The sequence below is a fragment of the Rhinatrema bivittatum genome, chromosome 11 (genome assembly GCF_901001135.1).
Source record: "Rhinatrema bivittatum chromosome 11, aRhiBiv1.1, whole genome shotgun sequence".
Lineage (NCBI taxonomy): Eukaryota > Metazoa > Chordata > Amphibia > Gymnophiona > Rhinatrematidae > Rhinatrema > Rhinatrema bivittatum.
This window is the reverse complement of record NC_042625.1, coordinates 80,237,530-80,249,387: the sequence shown is the minus strand read 5'-3', so window position 1 is coordinate 80,249,387 and position 11,858 is coordinate 80,237,530.

Genomic DNA, 11,858 nt, shown 5'->3' with positions numbered 1-11,858 from the left:
TATGGAAGGCGGCTACCGCACTGACATGCATTCTGATGGAGGAGGTTTTTAGACCTGATTCTGACAAGTGCCAGAGATAGTCTAGAAACTTCGTGGTGGAACAGGTAAAGGGATCAAGGGATTGAGAAGAACACCATGACTTAAACCTGTTCCATTTGTAAAGATAAGATTTTCTCGTGGAAGGCTTCCGTGAAGCAATCAGGACACGGGAAACTGGCTCTGAAAGGTTAAGTGGCTGAAGAATTAACCTTTCAACATCCAGGCCGTCAGAGACAAGGCCTGAAGATTGGAGTAATTCTGTAATCTTAACTATTGTACATTAATTATTCTAAGTTGTTTTTACTATATGTTACTTATTGTTTAGTTGATGTATGTTGTTTATTGGGGGGGGGGGGGGGGGGGGGGGGGGGTCATGTTGGTTGGAATCCTTTTTTATTACTATTATTGTGATCCACTCTTATGCATAATATAAATCAAAATAAACTAAACTGAGAAGCTGGTCCTGCAATCCACGAAGAGTTTGTATGCAGTCTGCTGTGTGCCCATGATCTGCCAGCCCTCAAGGGGCCAAGGAGTGAGCAGGCTGCAGCTCCCCGGACACCATCAGGGTCTAGGCAAGCAGGATGGTGGCAGCCGGATATTGTCCAACACCATGATAAGAAGAAAACAAAAGCTCTGAGCATGCTCCATAGCTGCAAGATCTTGTCTAAGGGGGGGTGGAAGGCATGCAGTTTTCAAAATATTTTGAAAAATGACCCTCTTTGTGCAGACGTTTATTTGCCTCATGCTGAATATCTTTGCTTTCTTTGTAGTAAGAAATGTTTCTAAATGCCAGATTTGGATGAATTGATCCCTGTTTTTTCCTGTACCTCAGATTTTAATCTCAGCTGGGCTCCAGGCTACTTGGCCTTCATAAAGCCAATTTGATCTCCCGCTTGCCTCGGTTGTACAAAATGCTCTGGCACTATTTGTGTGTGACCTTGGGCAAGTGCCTTTATCTCCCAGTGCCTCAGTTTATCCATTTGTAAATGAGTAATTGCAATAATATTAAAAAAAAAAATTTTTTTTAAATCAACAATTTCATTCTTCACCTTTCACAGGTCATGCACATAACTATTCATCCTGGAAGCAATGCATGGAACTTTTCCAAGGGCAATACTTGGAAAGCACTGGGGGAATGGCTTGTTTTGATGAAGATGTTTTATAAATGGAAAGTCCTTATTCTTATTGGGGGGCGACTTTCAAACCATGTGCAGAAGTGCAAAGTCTGCAGGCACCTCCTACCCGCAGACTTGGCATCAGCATTCAAAGGGAGAAAACGTCTGAAAAGTTTCAAAGTCTGAAAACGTGCACCCGCAGACCTGTGCTTGCTACTGGTGCGGATACTTTTTCCCGGGCACAATGTACACGCACACTTTTGAAACTTTAAAAACTACGTGCATAAGTGTTAAATCCTTCCTGATCCTGGGATGCTAAAATCTTGGGAGCAAACAGTGAACCACCAGGGAGTTCTTTCCAGAAGGGAGGGTAGGAAACAGTGCATGTTTCAAATGCCATGAAAGGGGCTAATGGGGGTGTTAGTTAAGGGCCTGTGAGGGGCCTATGTTAAACCAGTGGGGGTTGTTATTGAAAGGACTGTGGGGGGGTGGAGGGGTAGGGGGGTCAGATGGGTCACTGACATCAGTGGTGGACCGTGCCGTTCCAACTTGCAGCTGCTTTATCCATGACTAAATGCAGGTGGACACCACACTACATACAACACCCACATAAATCTTGAAAGTCAAACTTTTGCAAGTAATTTGCTCCCCCACTACACCTTGCCCCTGGGAATCCCTTCATTTTTGGTGTCAACATTTAAGGGCAGAGCGGGGGTAACGTGGAAGATTTCTAATTCCTATTTCATTGGAAAGTTTCAACCTGCCAATCTAATTTTTGTTGGACTGTCTGAAGGTTGCCCAGTTGAAACTGCCCCAAGACCTTTCTGGAAAAGGATGGAAGTCTCCTTGCCCCAACCCTCTGGTAGAATCTCTCTCTGGTTTCTGGACAGGGGGTGTTGGCAAACCTTGTGATTATCCCTGCTTGGCAGTTTCCAGCCATGTCCTCCTCTCTCTGGTCCATGGCTAAGGGATTTTTGAATGTTAGAGGCATGATTTTACACTTGTGCAGCACACACAGTTTCCAAACCTGTGATCATTCTTCAGTTTGTTTTGGAGGTTTTTTTGGGGGGGGGTGGGGGAGGCAGCCGACAGGTTCCTTCTGATGTTTCACACTTCAATCAGAACCTAACTCCGCTCCCAGTCCTTTCGGCCTACTGGTGACTGCACCGTTTCTTTCCATCCTGCCAGTCTCCCGCTGGCTCCAAGACCCGAAGCCGCGTTGTGGAAGCAAGATACGTGGAAATGTCACCCCACCCCCAGGCCACCAATAGTTTGGTCGAACCCTGACAGTAACACAAACTTCATTCTTAATGGAGAATGAGAGCAACACAACTCAAAAAAGGGCCAGCCAGGCTTGGTTATCTTACAGCAGTTTGTACATGAGCCATTTCTTGGAGCAGGAGGAAGGAGGGATGACCAGAATGGGTAAACCAGGAAAATGTTTCCGATTCAGCTCTGCTCTGCATAGCACAGCCTGACAACATATGCCCTTCAGACAAGACATATAAAATGTTCCGCAGCCATTTCATTACACGCTGGGGGCAAGGGCCAGGCTAATAGAAACCGCTCGTATGCACTCCCGTCAATTGTAGGTGACTCAGGATGGAAGCATCCTCGGACTTTTCTCCCAGCAGCATCAAACTGAGGCAGGACTCTGACGGAAGGAGAGGAAAACCTGTGAAGGGAGGTTAATGAATGAATGATGTGCTGTAACCGCATAGCTGACAGCATGAGTAGTCGCCAGTCAGAGGGGAAGTATGAGAACTATGCCAGACCACGGAAGTTTTTCTGTCTGAGACCAGACGGGAGTAGTAATAACTCTCATGCAGGTAGCGGTTGACCCTCCACAATGCTGACTTCCTGAATGGTTTGTATATTTCTCTTGCAATGAGACACAATGCTTCTTAGGTGTGTAAACTTCACAAAGATCCAGGCTTTATTAAGTTGTAAATTTGTCTCAGAAGGAGAATGTGACTATATTAACTTATGATTTAATTCTCCTTTTCCCTTACTATGTTCAAAGCCTTTCTCCTTCTCGTCCAGTTACCCTGGATATTTTATGTTTGACAGGTATTTTTCCTCTCCTCTCCGAATATTCCCTATCACACATAACTCAAGTACTGTGGCAACATCGTGCCACTGAGGAGGGTTGCATCTGCTCTACATTAAGTTCCAGTGATGAGCATAAGACATACAAACGGCCAATGCTGGGTTAGACCAAGGGTCCATCAAGCCAGCATCCTATCTCTGGCAGCAGTCGGTCCTGGTCACTTGGAGTACCCTGCAGATCTTGCCCGCTAGAAACCTCTCCAAACCATGTTTAAATTCAGTTACATTACTAGTCTTGACTACATTTTCTAGCAGCAAACTCCCTAGTTTGGACATCACTAATAGCAGTATGTACTGTAGCACAATCCCCTCCATTACTTACTCCAGGGACTATGGGGGTGTTGCATATTATGAGAAAAGCCCATGTTTACAATCAAGGCTAATAAGTTGGTGCTTCAGTGATATTCCCAGTCTTGGCCAACTCAAGCTGGGGAGAAAGGAGCCTGAGCCAGGATGAAAACACAAATTGCTAATCATAGAGCCATCGGATTAGTCTCTCTAAGATTGTGCAAAACACTCTGGGGGTTATTGGGAGTAGCCCATATAGATGCAAATGCCACATGTACTTTGTAGATAATATTTGAAAATAAACTATCTGTGTGGGGTCTTTTTATTGCAAATGAGCTAGCCTAACATATGTGTGCTAAAATGTTAATTATTGTTTATTATTATTGGTATGTTTTGTTATTATCTGTTTAAGATTATGTATGTACTGTTGTTATCCACCAAAATTTGTGGATTGTGGAATATAAATTATTTTAAATAAATAAAAGTGTATTTTGTGCTGGTGTCAGGGATAAAATAGTGCACGGAGGACTGAAAACCCCAAATAGGTGCCGTTTTCCTCCTCTGCCCTAAACACAGCCCTGGAACTGCCCCCTTTTAACCTGCTTGAATGTGCACAAGGCTGCGGATACTCTGCTCCGAGGTGGGCACGTTCCAAACAGGCCAGTTCACCCAGGTTAATTGGGTATTTACCCTGATAAACAGCTTTGAAACATCCCCTCCCTGAGTCAAACATATATCAAGTGGATTTCAGCCCAGTAAGGGGCCAATGCAATAAAGTCACGTAGAAAGCAGGTGCTGAACAGTCAGCGACCGCTCTCCTAATGCACCCCAGGTACCCCCAAGGGGGGGGGGCACCGTGCAATATTTAAATTAGGGGGTCGCTCCAGGCAGGCGTTAATAGATGACAGTTAAATGTGCATCCGAGACGCACATTTTTTTTTTTTTGGCATCGGGAGTGAATGCCTAATAGCCTCATTCTCATGCATTTGCATGTGATGAGTGTGATTAGATTCACTCTGTGTTGGACGCGCATTGAATATGCACTAATCCCCTTATTGCATTAGGAGATTGGTTAGCGCCTATTCTTCCCGCGTCCGACTGCAAGTTAACAATGCGCTCGGCCGAGTGCACCGTATTGCATCGGCCCCTAAATCTGCAAACACAGCTGTGGATTTCCCTGACAAGTGGGTAAAAACCAATCACATTTTCTGCCACAGACCTCAGGCAAAGTCCACCGAAATCTGCAGCTGCTCCACAGGAATCCAAGGAGAGTGGGCAAACCCACCAGCGGATTTTCAGCGGCTCTGGCAGTGGATTTCCAGGGGCCTGTTCCAGATTTGGCAAAAACCAGATGCATTTCTCTATATGAAGGCTTGCAAATTAACTTGAGGACTCTATGCATTTTCTGAAGGTCTGATGAACTGGTTTGCAAATTTGGTTTGAAAGAGTACTCTCCAAAGGAAAGAAGGGAACGGGGAAATAAAAGCATTCAAATTTCTGCTAGACTTTATGGACAAAGAATTTCAAGGACATCATGATATGAAGTTGGAAGTAAAACTATCAGAGATATGCTTCTTTCCTGAGAGGGTGGTGGTCGCCTGGAATTCACCTCCATCTGAAAAGAGATGATGCTAATGAAACGCTAACAGACTTCAAGAAGGCGGTTCATTCACTCAGTCTTTCTGTGTTTCTCATACATCCTCCGCTCCCACCTCTCTCCGGTCTTTAATGTTCATTTGAGCTCGGCAACTTAAAATAAAGATATCGAAACTAACATTAAACTAAACCGTGGCGACTGCTGTAAAAAACAAAACAAAAAAAAAACCCAGCAGCGACAAAACACCCCCATCATGTTGCAATAAACCGGGAGGCACCACTAGAAACGGGCCACAAGGTGGCACCATTGCTTCACAGGAAAATTCATTCACTCCTTAAAGAGCCCAGAGAAAGTGGTGGCTATCCCCTCTGCTCTGCGCACTTTTCACCTGACACCTCTACCAGCGTCACCTCTCGCGCATCCCAATTGCTCCCTTGCTCCTCTCCCATTCACATTCTATTAAACTAACTCCTGCGCAACTTCAAAAGTAATCCATATATATCTGTTTAAAACCATTACCATTGCAGGTCTGTAGGTCAGTAGCATGTTATCAATACTGCAATATAATTATCTTTGATGGGGTTATAGTAGCTGAAAACACAGAAGTTGATATCGAGCCAGTTCGGCTGGCTAAGTTAGGGACTTAGCCGGATAAACCCGGTACATTTTTAGCTGGATAAAGTTACTCAGATAAAGTGGGGGCATTCCAAGAGAAATCTGGGATGAGCCAAACTTCGCCAGACGATTCCAGTATTCAGAGTTATCCAGGTGAATTACCCGGATAACGCAAGTCTTGATGCGAGGCGGTCCTGGAGTTATCCGGATAAACTTTGGGTTGGTCGGGGTAGATTAGGCACAGCTGCGCCGCTGAGTATCCAGTTTACGTTACCTGGATAAGTTTATTCAGTTAGCCTACCTGCGGCTCAATACTGACCTCATAGAATATCAGTAATTTGAAATTAAATCATATAGTAAAGTAAATAATCAATCAATCGTGTCCTTTTCTTGGTCCGGCAGTTTTCACCTGCTCCTTTGGACATCCAGTTCAGTTGGAGCCAATTTGTTTTGGGCTATGAACCATGAGACATCAGTCCCGTGTACCCACAGACTCCCCCTCCCCCGTTCCTTATGTTCCCTCACATCTCAGTTCTCTCTTCCTTCCCCTTAATTACCATCTCCAATATTTCGCATACACTTTGTGGCTTGTTTGCCCGAGTGTCTCTGGACTTCAGATTACATTCTTTTTGTTCCTGATGGTATAAACAGGATAGTATTTCCTGCTTGTTTATTTATTTGGCCTTGGTTTTCTGCTTTATCGCTGGAGCTGCAAAGCAGAGAACAGTACAAATAAAACAGTGTGGTCCAAGGTAAGGCAAAGTATAAACCATCAACAATGCAACACGACAAGGAATCCAATAGAGCTCTTTCCTGCTAGGTCAGTCCAGCTGTGACAGGTCGCTGCCTAGGCCCTGCCCAGCCTGCTGACAGTTTTCTGGAACAGACTGCACAGAGTCAGCTCCTTGCGGTAAAAAGCAATTTTATTCCATGCATTGGGGTTCACGTCCAAGCTTTCAGCTCCTGTTCCGAGACACCGGTTTCACCCCAGCACTATACATTGTTGGTTATCCACTGGCCAGCTCCCCTTCCCTGGACCATATAGCACCTGTTCCCCAGCTGTACCTTTGTGCAGATTTAAATCCCTAACCACAGGCTGTGGACACCACTGCGTCTGGGAGTCTTTCTCCCTGGCTCTCCTAGCTAGTTCTGTTGGAGGGCAGTGCTCTCCTTAAAACCACACTGACTCAATGCAGCAGCCTTTCCAATTAGCTGCACACGTTCCCTTGCTGCTGTCTTGATCCTAATTAATTCTCTGCCAAAGATCTCAAAACTAACTTGCCCTGTGGTTCCTGTTGTTCTTTCCCCTAGCCAGCTCTGGTTTACCGTTCCTTCACAGCTCCTGCTGCCTTCTGACCTGCCTCTCCAGACTGCTTCTTCGTGTCTGAACCCCCAGGCTCATCACACCAGGACAGTAAGGCACTTCAAGGATCCAATTACGTACCTAACAGTTTTGTTTTATTCTGCACCAGCGGTTCCCAACCTAGGCCTGGGGGTCCAGTGCAGGGGATGAAGTAAATGCAGGGATTTCAAAGGGGGAGGCCCGCTCTAACGCCACCTAATCAAGGCCGCCCCTCCTTTTCCCTACACGTGCCCGCATTCCAGGGGAGGAATGAGGCAGGCGCAGTTTGGAGAAAAGGTCTATCCTGCGGATATCCTTCCGAAAATCACTCCCAGCAAACAGGAGTTTGCGGGGGTCGCACTGCAGTCATGAAATCCCTGGGAGGTGTTAGCAAGTCACAAGCCAGGACCCTTCCCCTTCATTGTGCCAGAGCCTGGGCTGAGTTTCATTCCCTTGAGGCACGATTGGGCGAAGCAGCGTTCACGCGTATGAACAGCATCGTGCCTCTGCAGATGTGAACCTGGCTTTTGAGGAAGATCTGCTATGCACTTCCTCTGGTCACGCCCGCTGGCGTTCAGGAAACGCCGTTCTCGGTCCACTGTCCAGCCACTGGGTGTGGGCAAAAATTCCAAATCCTGGTGTTTCTGGAAAAGATGCAGCTCTCATCCGTTTGAGTGAAATCAGACCTCTCAGGTTAGCAATGGAGAAGAGGAATCCCTTGTTCCGTTTTCTGCCTTGCCTTTCGTCTAACCATGCTTTTGGATTTTCCCCTTAAGCACGGTGTTTCCAGTGTCCAGATCACAATGCTTCGTGCGCAAGCCTGTTCTCCCAGCTGTGCTCTGGATTGTTCGCTGCCTTTTTGTGCGCCGACTTAAGGTGCTCATTCAGCAGCGACTGAAAAGTCCTGAATTGTTCACTTTTCTTGTTTAATAACGGGTACGTGCTGAGGCGCCGTCTCCATCTATCTGCCAGTCATGATCTTGGGAGGAGACATCCCTGTGGCCCTGATCATCATCACATGAGGAAGATGAGCCAACCATTTCTTGACCTTCTTCTGCACCTTTCCCCTTAAGAGCTTCTTTGACATTTTGATTTCATTCTTTGCGCTGTTCCCGAAGACCGAGACTGGTAAGGTGCATGCAAGCGCTGCTGAATCCCCAGCAAAGCACCCAGGTGCTGAGTATTCATGCTGTGGTAAAAGCAGTATCATCTTGAGCAGAGACAGCTTGTGTCGGTTACCACTAATATGACCCACTTTGGCGGGTGCACAAGGGGCCTATGCAATCAGTCTGAAAATGGCCCCAAGGTCTTCTTCCAGAAAGGAAAAAGAGAACTGAACAATTTTTGGGACTGGGTTCTTGTGAGCACAGATGAGACAAGAGATACACACATGATACAATAGGTACACACATCCTGCAAAAGGGTAGGCCATCACTAGGACTGCAACACACCATCCACTCCAGGGTGACTGGAATTATGACAGCAAGCTTCAGTCAGCTACTGGCACAGGCAAAGGGCTGCTACCCACTTAGGGGCCTAGTGATTACCGTGGAGGAGAATGCTGTCAGTGGAGCGAAAGTAAGACTGATGATGAGGGACACAGTACACCTAGGTCAGCGGTGGCAAACAGGCCAGGTTTTCAGGATATCCACAATGTTATGCATGAGATAGATTTGTATACAATGGGGACAATGCATGCAAATCTTTCTCCTGCATATTCATTGTAGATATCCTGAAAAGCGGGCCTGTTTGTAGCCTGGAGTTCGCCATCACTGACCTAGGTCATGGGAATACCACTTGATGCCAGGATCCTGAAACTGTTCCACCTGCAAGACCCGCTCCACGCGTAGCACAACAGAAATGGTCTTAACACATGAAACAACTGGAAGATCTTCTGAAAATTTAGGGGCGCCAGCCTTGGCAGTCATTTTACATAACAAGTTAACAGTGACAATGAGGTAAAGTTTTCAAGACATAGACAGGAACTACTTGTGTAAAATCAGATTATGCAGGTACAGCAGCTAAAGCCACCTGAGTGGATTTTCAAAGCACTAGGGATTAGTTTGAATTAATTTTCAGAGTTTATGCCTGTAAAATCTTTATGCATATAAAATTAGATTTTATGCACATAAAATGGTATTTATGTGCATAAACTGAAAATGATTGAACCAGATCAAAATCATGTCAGAAAATAATAATTTAAAAAAAAGGATCAACTGAATGACCGAACGGAACCGAAAATGTTTTGTGTGCACATCCTTAAAAAGCATGTGTGTGCTCTCACCATGTGTTTACTTTTAGATACACTAAGACGGGGTGTTTTGGGGTAGGAAGCATGTAATTTGGTCAAAGGACAAAACACTTGGGTGTACATTTAATTTTCAAAAAAAGTACATGCATAGTCATATGAATTTTGCACTTCCATTGCGGATGACTTAAGGTACGTGCATACTTTTTATCCAGCCACCTAAGCTTCAAACAAAACTATGTGGCTAGTTTGTGTTTGAGGTTCAGGCTGCTTTGTATGCGCTGAAAAGTCTGTGCATAGATTCAGGCCAATACAGCAAAGTCACGCTCAGTGTTAAGTGCCTGCTTTCTTAAAGCACGCCTACCCACCTCTCCTGGGTGCGCTATACAGTATTTAAATTGAGGGGTTGCGCTAAAAGGAGACACTAGGGACAATTGAGCAGCCCAGGAGAGGTGGCTGCCACCGAGTTAGAGAAACGGACGCTCAATTTTACGAGCGTCCATTTTCCTAACCTGTGCACAGCCATGGGTTAGGAAAAGGGATGCTCGTTAATTGAGCGTCCGTTTTTCTAACCTGATGGCTGGCACTTTTTTTTAACCTTTTTATTCCTCCAACTTAATATTGCCGCGATATTACAAATGTGCGGATCGAGCGCACGTTGTTTTTTTTTTTGCTATTTGGACAGAATAACCAATAGCCTCATCAACGTGCATTTGTGTTTTAGATGCGCTAAACCCCTTATGGTATAAGGGGTTGTGGACAGTGCGCTCAGCTGAGCACTTTACTGTATCAGCCTGATTGCAAGCTATGCTGATTATTGAAAACGTATCTGTGTGCGAGTCAGGAGGAGGCTGTGGAACGTGGGTCCTCACCTTGATTATAGACAGTGAATGCTGTCAATGAGTTACAGTCACTAAGATGACCTGAAAGAAGCCTTGCATAAGGAGCATCGGTCCAGGCCTTGCCTATCCCAGATGCAGAGATGATCCACAAATGTACTGTCGGTGTAAATGGTCTGGGGTGTTTGGGAGAAGAGGCTAAGGACCGTACACACGGCCCATCATGGGGCTAATTTACTAGAGGAAGCTTTTATAAAGCCCAAATTGAACCACAGAGGGAACCCCCATGTGTAGAACCAGTGTAGAACTCATCTCTCTCCTTCAGAACAGTGCGATGCACGAACAAAAGTGTTTAGCAAGTCAGATGCAAGAGTAGGCTAGAAATAGGCTTAGTGGAAAATCCCTAGGTAGTTATGAATGATGGTGCCAAACCCCTGCTCTGGTTCTGATTTAGCAGAAAGTACAAAGGAACACAAGGAAATTATCAGATTAAAAAAAAAAAAAAAAAAAAGATCTGAGGGACTGGCTAAAACGAAGACTGAAATCACTAATAGGAAGACAGATTTTCAGCCTCCCTGTGGCGCCTGCGGGCTGACAACCAGTGCTTTGTGCTCACAGGCCCGCAAGCTGATTTTTAAAGGGCAACTCTTTCACAGGTGCAAAGCAGGAGCACAGATTGCAGAATGAAATACCCAAGTTTGCTTTTTCCAGGCCCTCGAGGAAAAGCATGCATGCTGCTGGAAAAATCTTTAAATGGCCACTCCCCCGTCTACCTGCTAAGAATCCCATAGATTATATTGGGCCCCCATAATTTTTGCCGCTGCTGAACAGAGGGCGTTCCGCTGCACGAGGGCTGTAAACGCTCTTGTGAATATTCAATGTTTGTCTCACGGAAAAGGGCAAATTTCTTTTGAAAACAACTCTTTGGCGCACTGTGTCCTAATTTTGGTGTCAGGTGGACATCGCTTGATTTGCTTCCAGAGGGCCCTGGAGAGCATTCTCCCCTTTCTCTCCCTCCACCCACAGAAAAAGATCCTGGGCCCATTTAAGAATGGGCACTGTGAGCCAGCAGGATTGCTGTGCTACGCTCCACCACCCGGACCAGAAGCAGTGACCGTGCTTCACAATAAATTCTATGAACCATTTCATTCTGCCTCACCAGAAAACCATGCACCGCTCTGTTCCAGCCACGTCCTGGGACGCTTCACTCTCAGTCAGGGAATGAGGTCTGCCCAGGCAAGCCAATGTAAAGAGACCCAGCACAGGTATGAGACCGCTGAGTGTGTCCTGGAGTAGTTTGGTCATTATTACCTAAAGTAGTAGCATCATGCATGGAGGAAGACAAGTGATTAACACAGCAAGTATAAAGCTAGCAGGGCATGCTGGCAAGAGAGCTCTGGAGTTACAAGGGCTTGCCAGTGCTTTTGCTCATGCTCACATATTCAATCAGCCTGCTAGTATTTTTCCACTACCTCAGTGCTCAGCTGCCCACTTTTTCCTCCGTATCTGGTAGCGTGCCACGTTACGTGCCACTGTGTGTGTGTGCGCGTCTCGTCTGTTGCCATGCTTCACAACTTCTGAACCTCATTCGTGCTTGTGCATTCTTTTGCAAGGCTCTTCATGGCCTTGCAGTTTCTTGGGCTGGCTGTGACTTTCATCACAC